At 41.4% G+C, this 27,603-nt stretch overlaps 1 non-coding gene across 1 annotated transcript; it reads right to left on the reverse strand.

Moving 5' to 3' along the window:
• Positions 1-10,546: 10,546 nt before the first annotated feature.
• On the reverse strand, positions 10,547-10,650 carry LOC127222888 (U6 spliceosomal RNA). Its single transcript, XR_007834576.1, has one exon. It is a non-coding gene; the product is annotated as a U6 spliceosomal RNA (small nuclear RNA).
• Between the last annotated feature and the right edge of the window lie 16,953 nt (positions 10,651-27,603).

Consider the following 27,603-nt stretch of genomic DNA (forward strand, 5'->3'; position numbering starts at 1 on the left):
GCCAACACAAATTCACCCATAAATTCAAGGCCAAAAACAAAAAACAAAACAAACAAATGCAAAAACCCACTGTTTTGTCATGAGGAAATCACTCATGAATAAGACACCCCCACACACTACTAGCTGACATTCATCTTTGGTTAGAAATAAACATTATCTTAGAGTCATCTGTTGGGTAATGTTTAGAGTAGCAAGCCTACACCATACTTTCTAAAAGAACAGAAGACCTCGGGAACCAGCAAAATGGCCCATAAGGCAAAGGCATTAGTCACAAAACCTAACAACTTGAGTTGGATCCATAGAACAAACATAAAGGTGGAAGGCAAACAGAGACTCCACAAAGTGTCCTCTGACCTCTATAGACACTCGTTTTCCCTCTACCATACATCATATATGCATACAATAAGATGAGGTTTTTAAAGATAGAAGATTTGAAAAGGAATCTTCAACACCAGGCACATTCCCAAATTCCCATTCGCCAAAACCCCTCTGTTCTACTCTGTTTTCTGTTGCTGTGACAAACACCATGACTAAAAGCAACTTAGGGATTAAAGAGTTTCTTTCCCCTCACTTCCAGGCAACAGTTCATCACTGAGAGAAGTCAGGGCAGGAACTGAATCAGAGACTGTGGAAGAACAATACTCACTGGCTTGCTTTCCATGACTTGCTCAGCTTGATTTCTTATACAATCCAGATCCATTTCACAGTGGGGGCACCATATGGATATACATATATGAATGTAGCAACAATTTTAATGTAAAAAGAGGCCATGTTTTTGAAGGAGGGCAAGAAGGGGTGCATGGAAGAGTTTGGAGGGAGGAAAGTGAAGGGCAAAATGGTGTAGTTATAGTATAATCTCGAATGATAAACTAAATAATTTTTAAGTATTAAAAATTGGGACAAGTCATTAATGATCCTAATGTCACAGCACAGGCAGAATGAGGTGAGGGCTGAGAACTGTACTGATGAGGGTCTGGAGTCCCACAGGTGGCTACGTCTGAGAAAAGAAGAGCTCAGTCTGTGTTGTGTTCCACCAAGGCCATAGTAAATTCACATGACATGGCTAAACAATACGCCTGCTTCCCCACACTGCTTATTTCCTCTGGGAGGCAGATTCAGTTTTCTTTAAGGGTGTGGCTCCTGGTAGGTCAACCATATTCCAGTGGATAACCTCACTCAAAAAAAAAAAAAAAAAAAAAAAAAAAAAAAAAAAAAAGAAAAAGAAAAGTGTATGAAAAGCACAAATTTGGAGTCAACTAGTTGTTAAATTTAAAACAAGTTACCAGAGGACATGGAGTCAGGGAAGACAGATCCGTTAAGAGTTAAAAGAAGGACTGGGGATGGATATGATCAAAATACACTGCACAAAATTCTCTAAGATTTAGTAAAAATATTTTTAATGCCCCACAAGTATGGCCACAGGCCAATCTGATAGAAACAATACATCAACTCAAGTTCCCTCTTGGCAGGTGACTAGTTTTTGTCAAATTTATAGAAAGTAATCAACTCACCATCACTGGGAGACCTCACCCCAAACAGAAGTACCTCTGGCCTCTAAGCCAGCAATGACACTGCCCATAACACACCAGACCCAGGACAGATGCATAGGACACAGCAGCTGTTCCCTTCAACTACCTCAGGAAAGTAAACATTCACTTTTCCCCGTGTTGCTTCTACCACCATTACCCATCAGTCTCTTTGTCTTAAGAAACAAACCTCAAGTCAGGCCTGATGGTGCACAACTTTGGTCCTAGCACTTGGGAGGCAGAGGCAGGCAGATCTCTGTGAGTTCGTGGCCAGCCCGATCTACACAGCAAGTTCCAGGATAGCCAGAGCCACAAAGAAAAACCTGTCTCAAACAAATAAAAAAGAAATCTCAAAGTTATTTTCAAATATTCTTCCCTACCACACTGATAAACTCAGCTGGTCTGAAATCCAGTCCCCTTTCTTCAATACTGTTGGAGTTTCACACTTTTGCCACAAACCCCTCTCCTCTCTCCCCTTTCCCTCTCCATAGCACACACCTGTCGGAGAATGATGGACCCCAAGCATACTGTTCATGGTTCTTCATAAATTGGCATCAAAGCACATCTGACTCACTTTCTTCCATATAACCTCATCAGTCTTTGGAACTGCAATTGTTTCTTTTCTGATTTGCCTACCAAATAGACTGTATAAGGCCTTGTAATCCAGGGTTGTTCTCTGTCTGACCTTGTAAATCCACTGTCTAGCTCAGAGAGCTTAGTAAATGTTCACTGTTCTCCCAAACAGGTACTCATTGAAGACATAGCTGCCTACTTTTTAGAGGTCGTAGACATAATAGAGCAATTATTCTAGAATTTTATTACCGTTTCACATCTGAACTAGGCATATGTTTGTTCTAAGAGGGGTATGATGAGGAGAGTAGGTAAATTCTTCGTTATACAGACATTTCCATAACAAATACAGTGCCCCCTGAACAAAGAATTTACTTATATCCCAATCTTATAAATACCAAGTTTTAGGGGATATTTTCGGATTTACTCAGTTTTGCTTACAAGTTTGCCAGTTTTATGTGCCAAGTTGACTAAGCCAGTCTCCAATTATTCAAATAAACATTCATGGAGGGGCTGCTATGAATGGATTACATTCATGTGACTGGAGTCTCTAACCAGCTAATTTTAAGGAGATGTTGGTTCGAAATCTGGTGGGCTGATGGGATCGGCTGAAAGGCTTTAAGAGCATAGCTGGGATGCTGTGACGTCTCTGAAGAAGACACTCATCTGTGAGTGGCAGCCCATTCTCTGCCCTTCCTGGCAGAGACCCAGTGGATGGTTCTCATCCCTGCCTAGCTTGTCCATTACTGCTTAGTGTATCATTGCAGTAATGAGATTGGTGAGAAAAACAATGTAAGAAGAGCAAACCTGTGCTTTGGCTCAGGGTTTTGGGGATTTCTGTCAATGGTGGGCTGGCTCTATTCTTTTTAGGCCATGGGCCAGGCAGAAGCACCATAGAGGAAGGATGGGGCAGTAGCTGCTCGTGTGATGGCATCCAGGGCCAGAAGGGACCAATATTAAGGTATATTTTCCACAGTCCCAGTGATCTATTTCTCCCAAATAGGCTCAACATCTCAATAGTACCATGTCATTAATCCATCAACAGATTAATCTATTGATCATATCAATGCCCTCATGATCCAATCACTTCTCAGTAAGTGGATCCAAAGACTGGAGACCTTGACTTCAATGGCTACAGATATCTCGTGTGTGTGTGTGTGTGTGTGCGTGTGTGTGTGTGTGTCCAAATCATAATAGTCACATTAACTACTTTCTGCACTACATATTTTTACCATTCGCTGGTTCTTTTTCTCTAGTACAAGTTGAGCCAGTACAGTCCTCTTCCAGAATGAAGTAGAGAAGAGGATAAAACAGCTGAACAATTAAGAAAATCTAAATAAGGCCTTCACAGTATCGCTTCATTATGGAGTGGGAAGCATTCAAGTTCCTAGAACATCAGATACCCCATCTTCAAACATAAGTACAAATACACATAACATATGCCACAGCTTCTGTCCAATCCATTCATTATACATTCAGTTGGCGAATACCTGTTATGAGAGGCACTGGGGAGAGAGTGGTGAGCCAGGCAGGCATGATCCCTGCTCTCAGGGAGTTTACAAGCTAGTGAGAGAATCGGGCACCAAACCAGTAATTATACAAATACTCAATTATAATTATAATGAGTGCTAGGAAATACAGGATGCTGTTGGCATATTTAGTAGGAGAATCTTACCAACTGGAGAGGGCTTTTGGAAATATTCCTCGGGGCTGACACTGATGCTACTCCTGGAAGGGTAAATACGCAATAGCCAGGCAGAGTATACATAGAGCACCCCCAGGAAAAGGGGGATCACTGGACAATTAAGCAAATAACAACACAATCAGAATGGGCACTTGAATACTTTTCTAGCAGTCATGGATAGTTTGGAAGGAGGCAAACTACATTTGGGGAGACCACATACATAACTTTCATTGTATTCCAGGGAGATTATGGAGGCCTGGACACGAGCCATGGCATGAAGAGAAGTGGTTGGTAGAAGGATGGCAGGATCTGTAGTTGTGTTCAATGGTCTCCCACACAGAGGAGGCAGGGGAGGGTAGAGAGGGCGTATCTGAGAGGGAAGATCGTGGTACTCTTTGGATCATACAAGAATCCACAGTTCTTACAAGACAACCAAAGGGAATAAATACACTTCTGGGATGGGGAAGACAGCTGGACCATTTGAGACCTGCGAGCACAGAGTCTGGACTTGATGAAGTCAAGCCATGAGTGAATATAAAGTGAGAACCACACATGGGGGCCTGGGAACACTGGTATCTTGAGTGTCTAGAAAAGTTTCCAAAATAGCTGGGAGAGGAACAATCTGGACAGCCCATGTGTGTACAGCACACAAACATTTATGCAAGTAAATTCCTTCATGAGCTCTTACGGTTCAACCTCTAGTTGATTCAGAGAGAAGAAACCCAACATGAAGCAGTGTGAATAACTTCCAGCTAAGGTCTTTTACACAATATATACTACCTCCCTGGTTACTGTTTGTTTACAGTTATGGAGTCTCTGAGCCAAACTGTAACTTGTGTGAAGTACCTTCCTATTAACACTAATGGCTTAGTCCTTTATGTATAATTAGTTCAGGCCATGAGTTGCAAGTCTAAGATTAGAACACATCACTTTAATCTTTTTAAAATCTCTGGGTGTCACATTATAGTCTGAGTGCTTCACTTGAAAGAAAACACTGAGCCAACAGGAAGTATTAATTTAAGAGGACCATCTTGCCTTCCCCCAAAAGAATCACATGAATTAATGCAGGCTCAGTAACTAAAAGAACTCGAGCGTCAGGAAAATTCACATTTAAATGAATTTTCTTTCAGGGTAGGAACATGTCTTGCCTTAATCTTCCCTGTTTGTAGGACACTCGGTGTTGTCAGGGAAAGCTCAAATGTGCTAAGATTCAGAGGGCAACTGTAAGGCAACCTTATTACAGCTGGTAAAAACAGGCCCAGCAGAGGTCCCATAGATCCAGTAGTCACGACAGCTCTACACACAACTGGGTGCCTAATGAACATTTGGCAATGACATTTTCCCTCTATTGCCTGCTGTTGTCACCAATGGGACTTGTGCACAAAACTTGGTTTTCAAACCTACTACCTAGAAGTTCAAACATGATTGTACTTCAAAATATGCACTGTAGTCAGACATGGTGGCACATGCCTTTAATCCTAGCACCAAGAAGCAGAGGCAGGCAGAGTTCTGTGAGTTCAAGGCCAGCTTGCTCTACATAGTGAATTCCAGGCTACCCAGGGCTACATTGTGAGACTCCTGTCTCAAAAATACATACATACATACAAATAGACAGACAGACAGACACACACACACACATGAATGGACTGTAATGGGGGAGTCTTGACCATGTGTTAAGCCAAATGAAATCTAACTAAATCCCCCAACAACCATTTATAACAATGCTTTTATGAAATAATATAATGAGGTATAATTTATGTTCCAAGGACTTCTCTGTCTGGGCAGGAGTCCCACAGTGGAGAATATGCCAGTCTTATAGCAGAAGCCAAAGGAGATTTCTGGCTCCAGGCTGAATCCAGGCAGCAGGGCAGTAGTTAGGGACTATGGCTGGTGGTTATCATTTGACAGATCCGAATCCAAAAGCGGAGACATAAGAGGTACTTCAGAATAGGTAGGGAGAAGACTCAAGTCCTGGGAAGCCTGGTTGGGAACTGTCCCCAAATGGACAACTATTAGCTGGAAATCACATCAGAAGTCAAGCAACCGCTCCCCATTTTGTGCATGACCAGCCCCTCTGCTTACCTGCCTAGGATAACTAAGATGCTCAGGGCACCCTTGGTTTTGCATTTCACTCTGTACATTCAGATACACCCAATTTGAACTTAATAGCTTGGCTCTAGACACTCTTCTTCATCCCTGTCCTTGTCTCAGCTTCTGTTCCATCCCAGGAGAGAGTGTATACCTACTTCACAGTATGTTCCATGTATGTACAAATATTTGTCTGCACATTAGATACTTATCAAGTCACAATATTAAACAGATGGCCATCATATAGTATCTCTAGGCCAAATCATGACCAGTGCAATGGTTAATCTTTACTGTCAATTTAATGGATTAATTATGCATGGAAGACTAGTAAATACACATTTGGGTGTGTCCAGAAGGTTTTTTTTTTTTTTTTCTTTTTCTTTTTTTGTCCACGGGTGATTAAATCATGAGGGCTCTTGCCTAATCAACAGTGTAGCTCATTAACTGATTTCAAATGTTAAACATTGAGTACTGGGAAGTAGAGGCTGTGGAACTCAGCCCTGTGGGTCACTGCAAACTGTTTCTGGGGTGGGGGTTGTAGTTTGCTATCCATGTCCCTTCCTGTTATGGTTCCCTTTGTATCCTGGCTACCATGGTTTAACAGCTATGCTCCACATTCCACGGTCACTGTAATGTTCAGTGTCACCACAGGCCCAGAATGAATATCCTACACAATGAGACCTCTGAAATCAGCTGCCAAAATACATCTTTCTCCCTGAAATTGCTTTTCTCAGGAATTTGATCACAACATCAAAAAAAAAAAGACTCACTGCCACAGCAAGCCAATGCCCTTAATTCCTGTCATTAAATCCTTTCTATTCTATGGGTTCCTTTTGTCAAACAGAAATATACTACCAAGTTTTAATTGCAGGGGAAGGTAAGTTTGAAAGTCTTTGCCGACCTTAAAGTTTGCTTATAGCCTATATTTTAATACAGTCTTGTTTTTCAGTGTAATGCAACAATCATGTAGAGAGATTTTTAAAAAACAAAAACCAGAGGTGATGTGTCTTCCAAAGCCTTTTAAGTTATTTGGTAGAGAATAGAAATGGTTATAGGCTTCAGGCAGAGGCCTGGGAGACTCTGCCCAGAGCAAAAGGGCAAAGTTTGGGATGCTATGACTGCTATGGAAAAGATGGGTTTCCCCCTCAGACTGGTTCTACAAAGCCCTGTTAGGAAATTCCACCTGAGTGCCTTAAACTCTCAAATTAGTACTTTTAAATAAAATGCCTCAAGACAGCTGAAAGAAAATTCTGACAGGAAAAGAGGGGCTTTTGTTATATATAATTTTACTATGTTAAAGTTAAAACCTTCTTTTTTATTGAGACAGAAAAGAGGAGATGATAGGGGAGGTCCCTCTGCATGCTGTGAATATATGTTTCTCTTATGAGTTGATGAACACATAGAAGAATTCTGGGAAGAGGAATGGAGATGGTGAGTCTCTAGAGACCCCAGGTAGCTGCCGAGGAAAAAAGTGGCTCAGGTATCACCCGTAAGCCAAGACCACGTAGAAAAGCATAGATGAATAGAAATGGGTTAATAATTAAGAAAGCTAGCCAGTAAGAAGCCTGAGCTATTGGCCAGTTTATAATTAATAGAAGCCTCTGTGTGTTTATTTGGGACTGAAGGGCTGTGGGAACCAGGGGGGACAGAAACCTCTGTCAACATGGGGCACGGAGGAGGAAGTGGAAGAGGGGACAAATGAAGGGGACTGATGTTTTTCTGTCAGCTTAGCGGCTGCACATGAATGGACTGATACTTTAATCATCGCCTGCAGCCTCACAGGCCCACAGTCAATGCCCCACCGGCCAGGAGGGCCTCCCGGTCCCTAGGCCCTGCTCTGCCACAGCAGCCTTACATAGGTTTAAACGAAGTTTCTATTATTCTATTTACCAACAAAGACTTGAAAGTCAGATATGGAGATGAAAACCTACTAAATCACAGAAGCCAAGATGCAACCAGCTGACCTTGTTCTTTGGCCAGAGACCCAGCAAGAAACTTGGCTCCAAACCAAAAAGCAACACCAAACTCATGTCCCTGCCTGTGTGTGTCTTCCCTACCCAGTTCTCTATGGCCAGTTCTGGTCATCTAGTTGCTAGCTCTGCCCCCTGATTCAAGATAAACACTTTACCAGTCTCAGAGTGTCCCAGTGCAATTAAAATTCCCAAAACAGGGGACATGGACCAGGAAGCAGCAGATCCAATGTAGGGGAGAGATGGAAGCAGGCCCTGGTTGTGGGGAGTGGGAAAACTCTACAGACAGGGTTCATGGAGCACAGATAGCAGCATCCTGTTCAGAGAAGCATGGCCAAGAAAGGCTCTGGTGAGACCAAAATGTCCTTAAAGGACATTTACTCTGGGCTGCTTATGTTCCAAATGACACACAAATTATGGGGATATGGTTAAGATGTCAGTGACAGGGTGGAGTCCAAGTTTCCCCACTTCTCACCTGCTCCTGACTGATACCAGAGCCACTGGGACCAAGGACCACAATTTGAGTAGAGTGACTACTGATGGCTGATGAAGGTAAATTCAAAATAAGCAGGTTCGTGCACACACACAGAACCATTAACACAAGGAAAACAAAGACCTTCACTGCAGGAGGAAAATAAACATGGTCTCCTCCATGGTTCAACTGTATTTACATGGCCTAAGTCATACAAATGCTGAATCCTGACTGCAATATTTTAATGACCCCACCAAGCATCCAATGTACCTCCCCCAGCTATTTACTAAATAAAAATGGAAAATCAGTACTTCACCTATAGTGATGTAATCGGACATCGGGGAACTCCTTAGAGAGAGACATAACACCACCAAATGTTACAACTTCATCAGCATCCATCATGAGGACAAATCTGTCTATGTAATTCCAGTGCCCTGGAGGCAGAGGTAAAAGGATCTTGAGCTTGAGAGCCAAGCTACAGAGCAAGACCCTGCCAAAATTGGGCAATGCAAACATCACTAGAGAAATATATATTGAAGACTTACACTATAAACTATGTTAACAAAACTCTTCCATCGTGCCAAGCACAGGCTAACCAGCACTCAGGAGTATACATGCATGGGGTCACCATGTTCAGAAAGCCAGGACCCAATCAGAAAGTCACATGACTTTCTCACTGGAAAAAGAGAAATTTGCTTTGTATTACTATAACTGAAGGTAATCCCTGTAAGAAAGCAATTGACAAAGAATTCATCCAAGTGTTTGGTAAGTAAACTGAACTATTTGGTAAGTAATTTAACAGGAATCAATTTTTCTATCCTTCAAATTTTCTACCCTTTTGACTTGTAAACTCAAAAATGTTAAAAAATATTATAGTTACCTTGGTTACGCTTCCATGGCCTCAGTTTTATGATATGACTTTTTATTGCATTGGTTTAGTATAAAAAGAAGACTATCAAGTGATAAAATTGATTTTTCACAGGTTAATGCTCATTAATTCATAATCCCCAGCCATACAATATTAAGTACTGTCTGTGCTCTATTTCCTTGTGTGTTGACACAATATCAACAGGTTTTTATCCACAACAAGAACTCAAGAAGATTCTTTCTATTTCCTTCTATCTACTAGAAGCCAATTCCTCACACAAGACAAATACTAAATACTGATTTATTTAAGATAAACTCCATGACACAGCCTTCATATTAAAATTATGGAAAAATTACCAAAAAGTGTTGGGAAAATTAGATGCATAACCTGATTCACCAACACACTGTATTGATCTCCAGAGCTAAAGGTTACAAACTCAACTGGGAGTGGTTTTAACAACCTGAGATGTGACTTTAAAAGATGCAGAAAATGTGTCTTTGCCTTCGATCCTTCCATAACCAAGAGCCAAAAGCTTCTGAAGTATGACAAATGATCATTCTAATTAAACTGATCAAACACTTAGCGAGGCTGCTTAGTGGTATAATGCCCTTAAGAGGATTAGACAAACAATTCTGGAAATCCACAAATCCACTACGTCTGTTAATAAATGAGTGCTTGAATAAGCGACCCCAAAGAACTCTCGTTTGTCAACTTACAGACCTGAAAGCAGTCTGGACATATATCCTGGGAACATCATCTACTGGTTTTGCTTGTTTTTTAAGTCTCTGCACAGTGCTTTTTGGTGGAGAGAGAGGATTACATATGTCCACTCTGCCCACTTGTCCCCTTTAATCATCAACACTCTGTGTCCTTTGTAGGAAATTTTTGCTTACCTTCTTTTATAGAAGCTTTGCTGTTTCACCTTCCTGGGTTGATAGTCTATCTACAATTGTTACAAGAAGGCCAAGACTTACTAGAAAATTGAGATATAAAGTTCAAGGACTCCTCTCTCCCACATCAATGCCCAGCTATCATCCAAGGCAGACTACAAGCACTACAAACAAGCCTTTGTTTCTTCAAGCCATTGTACCCATGGAGTCTCACTTGTGAACACCATCGAGAGAGCCTCCGTCTCAGCCGTCTGATCAGCTGTCTTGCCCATTCACTGCACTGGCTGTGTTAACTTTGCCCACACCCACCCAGCCCCCAATTTTCTCCTCTGCCTGCCTCCACTCTTCACCTCTGGCGAAGAGGAAATGATAAGGATTGATACATTGTCCTAACACAACTGAAAAGTGAGTAAAGAAACTGCCACCCAGCAAAAGAGTGATTCGGTTCTTTTCTTTTCTTTCTTCCTTTTTTTTTTTTTTAAATATGGAATGCTTCAGGAATTTGCATGTCATCCTTGCACAGGGGCCATGCTAATCTTCTCTGTATCGTTCCAATTTTAGTATAGGTGCCGAAGCGAGCACAAAAAAAAAAAAAAAAAAAAAAAAATCTTGACACGTGAAAGAAATGAAGGAAGCTCGGCACGCCTTAGATCCCAGCGCTCAGGAAGCAGAGGAAGGAGGATCTCTGTGAGTTCGAGGCCAGCCTGGTCTACAGAGTGAGTTCTTGGACAGCCAGGGCTACACAGAGAAACCCTGTCTCAGAAAAAGCAAAATCATAAAAGAGACTGTGAGAGCTTCTTCCACGGAGAGTTTCCAACTGAGGCACAAAGAGACTCCAGCCAGAGCCAGCAGATTCACCAAATCCCAACACAGAAAAACACAGGCAGCTGCAGTCTGGAGGAAAGATGTCACAGATTTCCAGAGATTTGCAGTTTCCCTGGAGTGTCCAGGGAACATCGGGAGGGAGACTGCAGAAGGAACCACAGGGAGGATTAGAAGACAGCACAGCTCTCACACAAACAACAACCATGGGCTCTCTCCTGCCAAACAGGACAGGGAAACTTCCTGATTCCGAGGACAATGCATGGAGTACACAGATTGGTTTTAGCTGGTTCTGGAAAATAATTAGTCCTAAATCTAGTGCTATCTGGTTGCCTTTAACTATCTTAAACTAAGAGCTAAAAGAATCAAACAAATTCTAGTAATACCCACAAAGCAGAGCTCCAGAACATTAGTAGGAATGGAGAGCAAACCTAGCAGAATTCACAGTGTGTAGGATCCAGTAAAAATGACTAGGAACACTAAGAAGCATAAGTGGGAAATGCAAGCCTCATAATGAGATCGTAATCAGAATGAACACGACCATTACAACCAGCAGGCAAAGATACCAAGCCAGCACTGATTGATTGTCTGTGTATATACAGTTACCGTAAAAGGTCCAAGCACTGCTTTTAGAGATGAATACTACAACATCTGAGATTAAAGTGTGGGGGGGGTGCTTATCTTTGGATCCTAACAACCTAAATACAAGCCCTGGAAACTGACTATGGAAGGAGAAAACTGACTTCCAAATGTTGTCTTCTAACCTCCATATCCATGCTGTGGCATGTGGGCATGTGTACACACACAGTAATAACAGTCAAGCTTTAAAAACCAAGTCTTTGGATGGAATTGATACTTTAAACAGTGCCAAAGAAAAGACTGTCACGCCTGAAGAGACAGCAACAGAAACTATGAGGAGTGAAAAACTAAGAGAAAAAAAAAGCGGCATCAGTGAGCCATTAAGGCAACTTCAAGAAGACTAACATGAAGTAAGTGGAGTTCCATAACACAGAGAAGGTGAGAAAAGAAAGAAAAATCTGAATAAATGGAAGAAAGAAAATTGTTCAGACTCTTATCTCTCCAGACATACACACTGTGTATGTGAAGAGGTCTCTCTCTCTCTCTCTCTGTGTGTGTGTGTGTGTGTGTGTGTGTGTTACAGATGCATTTAAGTCCTTTACACAGAAAAGAAATGATTCCAAGTGAAAGCAGGGACCCATAAAAAGGAAAGATGGGTACTATTTATGGTAAATACAATGGTAGCTATATAAACATGTAGTTTTAAATTATGATTTAAATCACCTAAAAAAAAAACTACGTGGTTTAAATGAAAGCAGCAAAAATGTAATGTGCTATTTATTATGGAAATAAAGTTAAATATATGAAAATAACAGCACCAAGGTCAGGAGGGGCGGTCCCTATTGCAAGATTCCAATACCGGAGGCATGTGCTTCAATGCCATATTGGAGTCCTTGGATTAATAGCTGCAACCCACACTTTATACGAGTTATGCCATTCTCAAAGGGATCTAACCATATTTGCCTCATATGTGACCTGATTTTAAAGCTGATGTCACACCTGAGAAAGCACCAGTACTGTGGCAACTCAGCACATGTGGGAGCAGCCATCAACTCCAATCACCTCAGACATCTGAGAATAGGAAATATGGCATCCATCCTGCCTGCATCAGTACATATACCTGCAAACCAAAGCTACTGTGCAACACACAGTAGGCCATGATGCCTTAGAAGCCAGATGTGTCGTGGTCAGTGCGACTGATGGGCTAGCACCAGCTTGGATACCTCATTCAACTCTCTGCACCTCAGTTTCCCCATTTCCAAAATGAGAACTAGGAGGTGTATGAGGTCCTTTCACAATCTGTGTAATGCTGAGAAGGGAACTATTGCATACGGAGATTCTAAGGAAATGTGGTGGCAGATACTTAGGGCATCTGCTTGTCACAAAACAGTCTCAGAGTTATCCCCAAGGAACCATTATTTTGAAGGCTGGCTGCTCTTTTCCTTTTAAGTTGTCGTTTTGAGCTTATTTCGTGAGAATCAGCGGTCTGACAATTCCCAACACTGTTCATCAATGTTTTCTTTAGACTACTAACCAGGAGGCTAAGCGGTGTTTAAGTCAAAAAGGTGAATTAAGTTATACTTCTCAACAGACTATTCAATGACATTTGTAAGATCAGACATTTTAGCAATACTTCTCTGGAATTCTATATAAATCTAGCTATTTCAGAAAAGTTCACAGAACAATAACCAATAAACAATTTTCAAAGAACACAGCACCATACCAGCACCCTCAAAATGAGATACCAACGTCCTGTTGGTAAGATATTCACCACATCAATGCCAGCAAACAAGACAGAGGAATGTTACAACATGAATTATGGGCAGCTTTTAAAACAATCCTAGGGACTGGAGAGATGGCTCACAACGGTTAAGAGGTCTGGCTGCACTGGGCGGTGGTGGCACACGCCTTTAGTCCAAGCACTCTGGAGGCAGAGGCAGGGGGATCTCTGGGAGTTCAAGGTCTACAGAGTTAAGTTCTAGAACAGCCAAAGATACACAGAGAAACCCTGTCTCAAAAAACAAACAGACAAAACAAACAAAATAGAGCACTGGGTGATCTTGCAGAGGTCCTGAGTTCTGTTCCCAGCACCCATTCTGTTCACAGCCATCTGCAACTTCAGTTCTAGAGGATCTGATGCTCTTCTGACCTTTTTTGACTGCTGCATGTATGCTTGGACCTACACTCAGATGCGCGCACACAAACACATAAAATAATTTTTTTTAAAAAAAATTATGTGTGATAGTAAAAATGGCAATCCTACCAGATTCAATAGAATCCCCATCAAAATCCCAGCACAATTCTTCACAGACCTTGAAAGAACAATACTCAACTTCATATGAAAAAAACAAAAAAATCTGAGATAGCCAAAACAACCCTGTATAGTAAAGGAACATCTGGGAGCATCACCATCCCTGACTTCAAGCTCTACTATAGACTATTAGTAATGAAAACAGCTTGATATTGGCATAAAAACAGATGGGTGGACCAATGGAATCGAATCAAAGACACCGATGTCAATCCACACACCTCTGAACACCTAATTTTTGACAAAGAAGCTAAAAGTATAAAATGGAAAAAAGAAACATTCAACAAAAGGTGCTGGTATAACTGGCTGTCAACATGTAGATGAATGCAAATAAGTTCAGTAAGACACTACTACATCATGACACTGTTACACTGGGCTTTTAACACAAGACTTGCTCTACAATACTGGAGGGTTGGGCAGGCCATAAAACACAAATTGATACTGAAGCATAGCAATTAAGAAATAGTTCTGGGAAAACCTTTAAATAACATTAGTTTAAGGGATTTTTTTAAAAAAAAATGTGGGTGGGGGGGACTCAAATGCCTTCTTAATGGTTATGAGTCCCAACTGAGTCTCTTCACAACATCTGAGCAGTTATTCACATGTGACTAAAAGATGAAGACTCAATAGCCTTGAAAACACAAGAACCACAAAGGTTAGCCCAAACCTAAACAAGAAAATCAGTCTAGTTTCTTCTGAAAAAAAAAAAAAAGCCCCAAAAAACATTTAGCAGTAAGTTCCTAGGTTTCCTCAAGAGAAATGTTAAAGGACTAGCAAGATGGATCAGTTGGCAAAGGCGCTTGCCCCCTTCAACAAGTTACCATCTAACCAATACACACACACACACACACACACACACACACACACACACAAGACTGTGGCATGTGTGCACATGTGCATATGAACATACATATACACACACTAAATAATAATTGATTAAACTTTTAATGATAAATATCAAATGTCTGGAAATGTCATCACTGGAAAGTGAAAGAAGACAGAGAAGAGGAAGGAGGGAACAGAATGGAAACCTTTATTTGCTTAAAATAGAATTTTAAACTGTGCATGATAGCCTACGCACTCCAAGCACTGGCGAGGCAGAAGCAATTGAATCTCTGAGTCCATGGCCAGCCTGATCTACAGAGTGAGTTCCACGACAGCCAGGGCTACACAGAAAAACCTTGTCTCAAAAACCAAAACAAGACAAAAAAAAGTTTTTTAATGGTGAAACGAAACAAAATGCTGCTTTTAGATATGATGTTATGGTAGCAATGGTATTAGTAAGGAAAGAAGTTCCATACTCTTTCTCTCACAATAGGGATTACTAATCTGGATCACATTTTATTCCTGGCCACACAGTGTTTGTACACCAAGTACAGTAAGGCCCAAGCTCAACTTCTACAGCATTTGATGGACATACACTGGCCCCTTCTTTCCTTTGGTTATAAAAAGAACTATAAACCTGTCATTAAGTGATTGTCACTAAATACCAACAAAGTTCGAAATGGTAGTTGACTTTGACAAAACTGAACTTGAAGAAAATTTTCTACTTAAATATTTACCCTTTAAAAAGAAGACCAAATTAAATTGTCCTTGGTCATGCTAGCTGTTGTACCTTTGGGGTGCCATTACTAGAGCAGCGAGACATTCACACTGCTGGCAATACTTGCTGAGACTCCCTGTGATGCAGGGGAGCCTAGAACTCTTAACCCAGCTCGAGTTGAGTCCTGGAAGTATCCCCATATTACAGAGTGGTAAACCGCATTGGGCAAGTTCCTTAACCTCTTTGTCTCCTGGTGTTCTTATGCTTACAATGGAGCTAAAAACTACTGACCACTACTCAGTGTGAGAACCAAATAAAGTGGCTACCCTCAAAGCATTTAGAGCAATGTTTAGCACATGCACTGGGTATGAACCAATGACGCCTGCATTGTTACAGTCGCCCATCATTAAAAAAACTAGAAAATACTTTGGAACTGTCTGAAGAGCTACACTGTTAGTAGATACCTCACAAAATCCTTAAAACATTAAGTCTAGGGAAAGTTTTATGCTAAGATCTACATAGAAGGCTGATCATCAAGTTGTTTTAATACCAAAGGAAAGAAGCCTAAGTGTTCAACTAAAATTCAATAAAACATAAGCATATTCAAAAGAACATGTTCTGTGTCTTTGAAAACTTATGAGTAAGCTGGGCATGGTGATACATACCTTTGATCCCAGCACTGAGGAAGGCAGAGGCAGGCAGATCTCTGAGTTTAAGGTTAGCCTGGTCAGCAAGCCAAGGCTACATAGTGACACACTGTCTCAAGAATTCAAAGCTTAAAAACTATGACTGGACTGGGGTGATGGCTCAGTCAGTAAGTGTCTACCATGCAAGTATGAGGACCTGAGTTGAGATCCCAGCACACACATCAAGGCTGGGGGAAGTGGTACCTGCCTGTCACCCTAGCACTAGGGAAGTGAGGAGCTGGAAACAGGCAGATCTCTGGGCACACCGGCTCAGTCTGTGAGCTCCAGGTTCAGTGAGAGACCCTGTCTCAAAATAAATAAGGTGGAGAATGACAAGGACAAACACTTGACATCCACTTCTGACCTCCACATATGCATACAATGAACGGCCACCCACACACACACACCCATATTCTACACATGCTTTTTTTTTTTTTTTTTTTTTTTTTGGTTTTTAGCTAGCATATGGTTCCTCAAAATAACTAAGTATATAAGTACCATGTGATACCACTCCTGGCCAACACAACCAAAGAAACTAAGTCAGCATGCCACGGAGACACCTGCACATCCACATTTTTGTAGCACTACTCACAACAGCCAAGCTCTGAAGTCAATCTCAATCACCACCAGATGAATGGATAGAGAAATGTGCATCCACCATGGAGGTTTACCAAACCTAAGAGAGGCCGGAATCACACTACCTGCAAGACAATGGATGCATCTGGATATCCTAATAGCAAGCAAGATAAGCCAGATCCAGAAAGACAAATACACAAATACTTAAAGCTTTCTCTCATCCTTTAATTCTAAACGTGTGTGTGTGTGTGTGTGTGTGTGTGTGTGTGTGTGTTAAACTTAGAAGAGGAGCTGTTTGGGGCAAAAGAGAGAATAGTACAAGGAAAGGGGAAAAGAAGAGGTGGATATGGTCAGAGTACATGATATGCATGAACAAAAATGTATTTATTAAGCCTACTATATTGTGTAATCAATGCACAATCATAAAAATGTAAGTAAATAAAACACCGAGAAAAAAAACCTCCAAAAACAATTATGTTTAGCTATATAGACAGTATGAATGTAAGGAGTTGACACAGGCCGACATGGAGACACTAACTCTGGACAGTACCGATCTTCAGGGCAATGTGCTGTGGAATAATCCTTCTATACACTATGAAGAAATGTTGCTCTCATTGTTAATAAAAAGCTGACTGGCCAATGGCTAGACATAGTTTTTCAGGGCAGAAAGAATGCTGGGGAGAAGGGAGTCTTGAGCAGGGCTTGAAAGAAGCAACATGGGAAGTTTACAGATGAGGTAAACAAGCCTTGGAACAGCAAGCACATGCACACACACACACACACACACACACACACAAGAAATGGGTTAATTTAAGTTGTAAGAGCTGGCTAGAGACAAGCCTAAGAGCATTTATAATTAATAAGTCTGTGTGAGTATTTGGGACTGAATGCCAGGACACAGAAAAACTCCGCCTACAGCAATGCAGTCATCTTGTCCCTTCCCACTGTGGTTAGCTTCTGTCATTACACTGCTGCACAAGGAAATTGATGTACACTAAGAAGACTGACCCTGCACGTCAACCGTGGACTTTGGACAATGATGTGTCTGTGTGTCCATAAGATCTGACTGGAGCCAACACTCCACAGTAGTGCAGATGTTACTGGCACATGGGAGTGAGGCGGAAGGCCAGGTGTGTTTACGACTCTGCACTTTTCCACCCGATTTTGCTGTGAAGTTAACACTGCACCAGAGAAAAAGTCTACGTTCTTAAGTCCTTAAAATTAAAAACACTGCTGAGTAATAAAAATGATTTGGAAAAACAAACAAACAAAAAACCCGAAGGTTATACTCAATGTGTAAGTACTACTTTGGAAGTGGCAATATAAGAGACTTGAAAATACACTTCTCTGTTTTTTACATTTTTGCACAATGGACTTGTATCATTCCAAAGTTCAAGGGGCTTAAGATATAACTCACTGGTAGATCATGTGCTTAGCACACCTGAGGCCCAAGTTCAATCACCAACACCAATTTAGCAATTAATTAATTAGTTAATTACATGTTCTAAAAAAAATATTTAAAAGCATATCAGACCAGGAGGTGATGACACACACCTGTAATTTCAGCTATAGAACAGCAGCTCAGACAAAAGAATCTGAAGTCTAAAGCCAGCCTGAGCTACATAGCAGGACTTTGTTTCCAAAAAACAAAAACAAAGACAAACCCACAAGAGTCAAGGCTATGGCTCAGTGGTACAGGAGTTACCTAGCATATGCATGGCCCTGGGTTCAATCCTTGGCAACAGACAGTTTCTGGACTTTCAAAACATTATCCAAGTGGGGTGGTGGTAGCTCACTCCTTTAATACCAGCACTCGGGGAGGCAGAGGCAGGTGGATCTCTGTGAGTTCGAGGCCAGTCACTAGTTCCAGGACAGCTTCCAAAGCCACAGAGAAACCCTGTCTTGAAAAACAAGAAAAGCAAAACAAAAACAAACAAACAAAAAACATTAAAACCATTATCCAATTTTCAAACCAAAGTCTGAGGAGCACAGAGGACAGGAAGCCAGAGGGTAGAGAGAAGAACAGTGACAGCTCTGGGACTTGTGAATGACAGGAGAGGCACTGTTGGAGTAGAGGGTATCTAGGCAGGTCGGATATGGAACAGGCTGAGGAAACAAAAACACACAACCTGGGTACCATCCTCAGGAGTAGCCTGGGTGCAGCTCCTCACCTTGGAAGTGACCCCAAACACACCAGGAATTGGAAATTCTCAGCTTTGATTCTTCTGTGATAACCAACTACTTTGCAAAGAGCCATAGGAGAAAAACATGTTAAGAATTTTAAGAAAAATCACCGAGTGTAATGAAATTGTAATTTATATTTGATTTACATGTCCTTTCTAATTCTACAGTGCCAGGAGGAGTGCTACAGGGGGAAAGATGTAGTAGCCCAGCATGGTGGTACACTTCTGTAATCCCAACACTTGGGAGGCCATCTTTGGCTACATGGTGAATTGGAGGCCAGCCTAGGATACGTAAGACCCTGTCACTAAATATCAACAACAAAAAGCCACTCTTTGTGTCTTTGGGTTATACGGACCTTATGTAAATAAAAATCTTGTGTGGTGATTAATATTTCAACTTACTGTCTAAAAAGGCACTCTATCTTTTGCTCATTTCTCATACAAGGAAACAGGATCTGAGATGTCACTTGATCCAGGGTCTTGGTTGCTTTGTGAATGCAAGCTGGGAATAGGACTTTGGTATTATATCCACGATACGCATTCCAGAGGGCTCTTCCAGTCAAATACACACTGCCAAGGAGGGTATATCCTGACAGAACTTCCTTACGAGAGCCTGTTTTCACAGAGAAACATGTTGGGATAAGCTGAAGGGACAGCAAAGTGGTGCAGTTTAGCATGGCATCATGCTCACCTGTGTCCGACACATGCTGAGAGCGTCTTAACAAAATGTAGTTACTGCAGAGCTGCTCTCAAAATTCCCGTAGGAAACAGACAGTGCAGATACAGCAGCTAAGAGCCGCATTCATCCTGAAATTTCCACAGCCCTGGAGAGAAGACTAGAAGTCCTTCAGCTTCTTCCACAGGTCTTTCACAAAAGCCAGCCTTCTGGGGTCACCAAGATGGCCGTGGAGATGGCCTCTCTTCTCTGACAGGCACTTCTCTGGCTTTCCCCACACTCACCTCTATCCTCTCTTGCTCTTCAAGCTACCAAAACTTCCCCCGGCATGCTGCCCCAGACCTGCCGCATGCCGCCCCCACTCCAGCTCATTTCCACATAAACCTGTGTGAAAAGAACAAAAATCCACACGTACACATAACTTCCAGAGAAGTGTGTATTGTTTACTCAACCTACTGGGATGAACAGTTAACTCTAACTGTTCCTTTTGGAACTTACTTTTCAGTGTTTAATTTCCTTTTGGAACTTACTTTTCAGTGTGGAAGTTCAATGCAGCACTTGCTTCCTTTTCCTTTTCTTCATAAAGATTCATATTATTGCTAACGGGATTCCTGCCAGCATATGGCTATTCTTCTAAAACCATCGGTCTACCAACAAATCTTGCACTACCTCTGCTGTTTCTCTCTGTGCTAAGCTTTACCTTGATTATCTGGCACTATTTGTGGTTTTGAGGACAAAGGTGTGGTAATGATAATACAGTCACTCTTAAGCACGTCTATGAGAAAGTAGAAATGGGCAAAGACTGGGCAGTAACGCAAGAACATTCCAGGGAATGGATATTTCAAGAGATGGAGAGAGTTGGGAGCAGATCAGTAATGGCCAGAAATGAATCCCAGTACCAAAGAAAGTTTAAAAACTGCAGATTCCTTGACACCAGAGGAAAGCTCGGGGGGGGGGGGCAACAGATGATCAAGACTGGGACCTCCAGAGTCATATTCTCCTCTGTTTCGTCTATGGCTGCCCAGAATGTGGCTGGACTAGCAACCCCTAGCTCACTCTATCTGCTCTCCCAAGGCCCAGGTGCCTACCAGCACTGCCTTCCACATTTTCCCTTATGTCCCATCCACCTCCAGGTCGTACTCACTCGGTGTTCTGCCAGTCTCTCTCCATTGAGACCAGGTTTCTGGGAGAAAGATGATGAGAGCAGGGTGACTATAGAGAACCAAGATGTACTAATGGTTCCAAAGGACAAGTGCTTCCAGTACCCTTCTGTGATAAACCGGTCAGGGTAGTAGCAACAGTGACTGTGGAAACAAGCCCTTACTTCAAGCAAGAGACTGAGCCCTTTGTTACAAAGAATCCCACTGCCAACAACTACTCAAAAAGCTTGATCAGCATGAATGAGCCTCTAGAATGTTTTTCAATTGAAAGACAATAAATTCTTGCACTTATCAATCTAAAAGGAAGAACTGGACACAGGGGAAGAAGAAAGTCTCTCCATATTCTCCACATTCACCCCAGCCCCATAGCTGTCCTTCCAAGAGGCGATTGCAGTTTTGAGGTTTTTATGGAACAGCCTTACAGTTACAAGATGAAGTGTACTTGAGTTCATATTTAACGTGAATAGTCATCTTCTAGCCTGAGCCTTGATCTGTTCTGTTATTGCAGCCCGGCAATCTCTGTATAACAGCATCGTGTTGGGTGGTCTTGCTTCCATAGCTATCTAATTTTGTTTCTGCCCCAATTTATTTATCAGATTTGTGTTTTCTTGGTTGGTTTGGTTTTTCAAGACAGGGTTTCTCTGTGTACCAGAGCCCTGGTTGTGGTAGAACTAGGTTTTTAGACCAGGCTGGCCATGAACTCACAGCCTGCCTCTGCCTCCCAAGTGTTGGCACTAAAGGCACATGCCACCACTGCCCAGCTTAACCAGTTAAGGATAATAGCTTCTTATACACTTTTCCTTAATCAATGCTGTAATAAATTTCTATGCAAGCTATCCTGCAAAGTATATCAATAGAGCAATCCCTTGAGGTCCATAGAGTACATTTTTAACTCGGGTAAAAAGAAACTGACAAGTGATGCTACCCATTGATGCTGCACCTGCCATCTTGTTCACCTAACGATGCTCTCTGGTTTCTGAAAGCCTTGCCACCATGATGTATTAACTGTCATGAGTTTTGTTGATACAAGAAATTAAGTAATGTAAGCTCAAGTTTCTCTCCTAATGAAGAAAGCATGATTTTGTATTTATAGTAAGTGCCACTTCTAACTAATTTTCTGTGAAATGAATGGCTTGCTCATTTCCTTTGTCCTTTTCTATTAGGTTATCAGTCATTTCCTCTTCTTGATACACGGGGGCTCTCTGGACATTAGGGAAGCTGTGAACAGTCTCCAACATGGTAAATTTTAACTCCTGCCTATAGTGTGTGTTCCTCACATGGAGCTACATATTTGTTTTTTAATTTTTTTTTTACAGTCTCCAAGTTATTTAAAGGCCTTATTTTCATGGAGAGCCAGGTCGTTTCCAAAATACCTGGTCTTCAAGGCTTCCGGGGCGATGCTTTGATTTCCTCTGTTGGCACATTCTGAAAGACAGATGATGTGGAAGTGACCTCCATCCCCTTCTGCTGACCCTTCCACTTCATTGCCTGGCTTCTCCTGGAGTCATTGCTGCTCTCCTCCCAAGTTCCTAGGGCTTTTACATGAGCCCTACATCTGCTTGTCCTGCCTTGCAGACTGCTCTCTCTCTCTCTCTCTCTCTCTCTCTCTCTCTCTCTCTCTCTCTCTCTCTCTCTGTGTGTGTGTGTGTGTGTGTGTGTGTGTGTGTGTGTGTGTAGCTCTTGCCTCAATTTGAAACTTACTGGGATCAAAAAGAATGTATTAATGTCTTTTCACAACCCACATGCCATTCAAACTGTGCCACTCTTTCTATTCTTGGGAAATTATACGATAAATACTGTTCAGTTGTGCTGCCTGATGGGGTGAGAATATGCAAAAGCTTGTCTAGCTGCTATAGATAAACAGAAAGCAAAAATATGGTCATAATCTACAATAAATTCAAAGCCTCAACTTCATCTCCAGAAATATAACACACAATGAAACATGTTTCTTTCTTTCTTTCTTTTTTCTCTCCTTTTGGTTTTTTGAGACAGGATTTCTCTGTGGCTTTGGAGTTTGGAGGCTGTTTCGGAACTTGCTCTGTAGACCACACTGGTCTAGAACTCACAGAGATCCACCTGCTTGTGCCTCCCGAGTTGCTGGGATTAGAGGTGTGCGCCACCAACACCAGGCTGAAATATGATTCTTTAGGTAATATATTTATTACATGGGATAATACATAATACTTTGTATTATGTATTAAAGCATCCAAGCAGTTTCTTCAAATGTAGAAGGAGCTGAGGACACAGCTCAGTGGTAGAGCACTTACCTAACACACAAAGTCCCGGGTGCTATTCCCAGCACCGCAATATAAATAAGTAAAATAAAACTTATCTCTAGTTTAGGCCCAAGTGAAGTAGCGCCTATCACTGGAAATTGAGGCCAAGTTTATTTTTGGTTTGACTTCTGGGGAAAAAAAAGATTCTAAAAATAAACGGGTGTTATTTTTCCCTCCTGCTTTTAGAGGCTTCAAAAGGTAAATAGGTCTGTCCCAAGTGCTACAGAAATGGTGCCTCACTAAAAGGCATGGCAAAACCTAGATTCTTAGGTCTCATTCCCAGCCCCAGTGCGCACTGACATAAAGAAGGAGGTTGTCAAGAAAGGGACAGAACAGCCAGCCCGAGAGCACCTATGCTCTCTCCCCTATTGAACAAAAGGTGTGATTGTGGCCCCCCACAAAGCAATCTCTCGGCGCAAGAGAGATTGCTCAGCGGTTTGGACCCTTGCTGCTCTTGCACGGGACCCTGGTTTGGTTTTCAACACCAACATGATAACTCACTCCATACATCGCTCCAGCTTCAGGGGATCCCATGCCTTTTTCCATGGTGCACACACATGCATGCAGGAAAAGCACTCATACACATAAAATTTCAAAAAAAAAAGTCTAAAAAAAGAGTAAACACAAACACTAAAAATTGCATATACATGCTTTCATTTCCTAGTCATTAAAGAGAAAAAACAAGAAAGAAAGACACAGAGGGGAATAAATCTATGAGTATATGTCACAAGAAGGGTTAAAATCTCAGTTCTGACTCACTCTCTCATTCATGTACCCCCAAGTGTCTTTAATAAAGGACAGGCTTTACTCCTTGTCTCCACTATCAAAATTAAGTTACTTGTCAAACTATTTCTTTAGCATTGTGCAGGGCTGAGCCTCGCAGACTTAAGTGTGGAGCCTCCTTTTCTTAACTTGGAAAATGGGAGGCACTGATAGAATGCATTTTGACTGTGTGTTTCCTTTGGTTTGGTTTTGCCTTTTTGCACCATTAAAGCTCAAACTCTGCATGGCAGGCAAACACACTACCAAATCAGCTAACACCCTGCCTCCTGTATAGACAATGTTTAAATCCCTTTAAGCTTGAACATCTCTGAGCCAACTTACTGTGAATCATTCAAGCATCAACAAAAATATGACTTTTTCTACTGCCTGAATATTTTCTTCATATATTTGAAAAAAAAAAAATCCAAAGGCAAGTGTCCTAGTTAGCTTTAATTGTCAAAAGCCTCAATTGAGGAAATATCTAGATCAGACTGGCCTGTGGCTATGTCTGCGGGGGACTGTCTTGATTACTAAACTGAAGCAAGAGGGGCCAGCCCACTGCAGGCAGCACCATCCCTAGACAGATGGTCCTAGGCTGTATAAGAACGCTAGCTGAGCAGAGCATAAACCTGTAAATTAGCTAGCGTGCAGTATTTTTCCATGTTTTCTGCTTCAAGCTCCAGTTTGAGCTCTGTCTGACTTCTGTCCATGATGGACTGTGCCTTAGAAGTAGACCCCAAAACAACTCTTTCCTCCCCTAAGTTACATTTCGTTTATAGTGTTTGTCACAATGACATGCAGCCAAAGTGACATTATACATTATTCCAAAATAGTGTTAGAAGTCAAAAGCCCAGGCTAGGAATGGCTATAACCTTGAGAGTCATAGAACTGGAGCAGAAGGACCTTGAGTCTGAGGTCAGCTTGGGCCCACACAATTAGTTCACGGCCAACCTGAACTATATTGGGAGAACCTGTCAAAACTAGAAAAACAGATTAAAGGAACAAATCAAAAGCTGGTATCCTTGTCTCCAAAGGAGAACAAAGCAACTCTTGTGACAGAACTTCAAAGGGCTGTGTATTTGTCAAGGAGGTATAATGAGAGAATACACATGAATGTGTGTATGATTGGCAACATTCAGTCAGGAACAGTAGACCTACAGGCCCTATCCCCAGGACTACTAAGTTATCTGTGACCTTGTGAAGCGGCTATGAGCATCTTCACTCCAGGTTTGCAGTAACTTAGAGCTGGAAGTTCCCCACCCTCACATGACATACCATGAATGATTTCTCCTTCCCATCTAATCCTTCTCATGTAACCCCAGGGCTCTCTCAACTCTGGATCACCATCACCATCAATGCTTACACATCACAAATCTTAGTTTATTTACGTAATTTACACCCATAAACAGACAATACAAATGAGTCTTCTGTAATACTGTCACTGACTTCCCCACATTTGTTCACATACATCAGGGGGTTCCATCCTTCAGTGCTTAGGGCCCTCACCGCTCATGAGAGCACCACGGCCACGTGTTCACACAGAACTTTGACATCTACTAACTCCATACTCATCATCTGAAAGCCCCACCAGAACTTCTCTAGTTCCTTTAGTCAAATATCTCTGACCCCTTCCTCTTTTCCTTATCTAAGGTCACAAGCCCCAGAGATTTAAAATTAACCAATCCCTATTCATTTCCCCCAAACTTGAGAATTCTCAGACAGCCAGGGTTCCTGCCTTGAATCTCTCTTCCAACCTTCTACCCATCGTCCTCTGGACATCTGAGTATTCCACTGTTGGAAAATTGCCTGTCTCTGTCCTCCACAGTTATACATTTCCTTAGTTCTACATGGTCCTCCCAATGTGACCACTTCCTGCCCGTCCTACCAGCCAACCTCCTTCAACAAGTCTTGGCAATCCGTGCTTATACAAAGGGACAGCTTCTTGTCCTTCAAGTGACATCTGGGTCTTGAGCCACAGAAGCCTGTTGTGTGACAGCTCTACTAACCTTGTTGTCTTTCTCCTGAGAATTTCAAGTCACCATCATTGGTTCTTGCAAGATTCTGTTCCTCTTTTAACAAATACCATGATTATCTATGAACTCCACCATACCTAAGATCGGTATATGTAGCCTGTGCTTATCTCCCTGATTCTTCTAAAAGACAATTGCACCCTTTAAAAAATTGTTTTATTTGTTTATTTATGAGCATGTGAGCCACAGCTAGAGTAGAGAGGTCAAAGGACACCCCATGGGAACAGGTCTTTCCTTCCATGTGACTCCTGGGGATCAAATTCAGGTCCTAAGATCTGCAACCAGCCTTTATCTGCTGAGCTGCCTTACAGTCCTCTTCCCAAGCTTCATGTTCACTCATCACTGCTTTTCTTTAAAAAACAAAAAAGTGTATTTCAGAATATGTACAGAATTTTTTTTCCTGTTTTTGTCTGTCTGTCTTTTGTTTGTTTGTTTTAGTTGCTTATCTGTGTTAGCTTGCTTCCCTGGCTTCTCCAAGTAAGTTAACAAAACAATCTTGGAATAGAATATGGCAATATTTGGTAATTCGAACACTCTCAAGTCTGCAACCCAGCAATTCTATCCCTTGGTATATGCCCAGGAAAAAAATGTTTACATGGGTGCATTAGGAAACATGGTGCATTTTTTAAAATACAAAATAAAATGGCCAGTGGCTGCAGAACAGACAAACACTGTTACAGGGTACAAGTGGAACATTGTACATCGGTGATTAGCTAGTGTTACATACAGCATGGTGACACAGTGTTGAGTGAATGGATTAAAAGAAAATAAAAACAGAAACAAAGGTATAACAGAAAACTCTTTTGTCCAAGAGTTTCAAGTATAAATAATACTTAACCCTTGCAGTCAACAAAAAGTGCTTACCTTGTCTTTCTTAAAGCAGACACAAACTTATTTATTTATGAGGGCAGGGACATACTTTATACCTTCCACAGAACCTAGACCAGTGTCTTTAACAAAGTTGGGTCTTGCTGAAGAATTATCAACAGAATGATCACAGAATCCTAGATAACCAAGTACCGTGATAAAAATGAAATTGTCCTAGTCTTCATAACTTCACAAGTGATCACATGAAACTTTTGTCCATTTACAATTTTACATAATTCTATGTTCGCCTGTAGTACTACTACAGACTTCTCACCAAAAACATTTCATTTTGGACAGACTCTTTTTTCTTACTGGAGTAAAATTAATATAAGGATAAGTAAAATTCACTTGAGGTTAAATCAATTAGAGATAAGACAACATCTATTATATGATGCTGTAGAGTCCAACAGAACTACAACATACTAAAAGCAAGAAACAACTGATACATCATCACAGTTTAAAACAGAAAGCTCCCCCAAAAGCAGCCATTGAATGTATAATTAAGTTACCAACACAACAACTGAAAATCTGGCCAAAAACAAGAGGCTTTAGGGTTCATAAAAAAGCACAGGCTTTACGTTCAAAATATTGTGCTAACAATAAAAATATTTTTGTGAAAAATATACTATAAACCAGGAAGCCAATAACAGGAATAAGATTCCACCAATCATGGTCTTCCTTGTAATCCAATGAGGCATGCACATTCTCTGTGGGTGATTATAGCTGAGTTACACAGCATCTTCCCTTCGACCTTGGGAACCTGTTCGTTCCCAGAGTTACCGCGAGGTCTTCTGATTCATTTATTATTAGTCTTTGCACCTGCAATGCTGTACACCAGGTAGAAATATCAACATTGGGAACTCGCAGTATCCAACACTGTAGAAATGCTTCAAAGCAAAGAAGGGTGGAGGTACAAAAGGGAAACCTATAGATATAAATATATGCAAATATTTAAAAAATGGGAAAACAAAGCTTAATAGTCTTAATATGGGAAATTTAATTTCCTTTTAATACATTTCTTACTGTGTCATAACTACAATTAATATGTAATTTTTTAATTTAAGAAA

This window comes from Phodopus roborovskii, unplaced genomic scaffold (genome assembly GCF_943737965.1).
Source record: "Phodopus roborovskii unplaced genomic scaffold, PHOROB, whole genome shotgun sequence".
NCBI classification, from domain to species: Eukaryota; Metazoa; Chordata; class Mammalia; order Rodentia; family Cricetidae; genus Phodopus; species Phodopus roborovskii.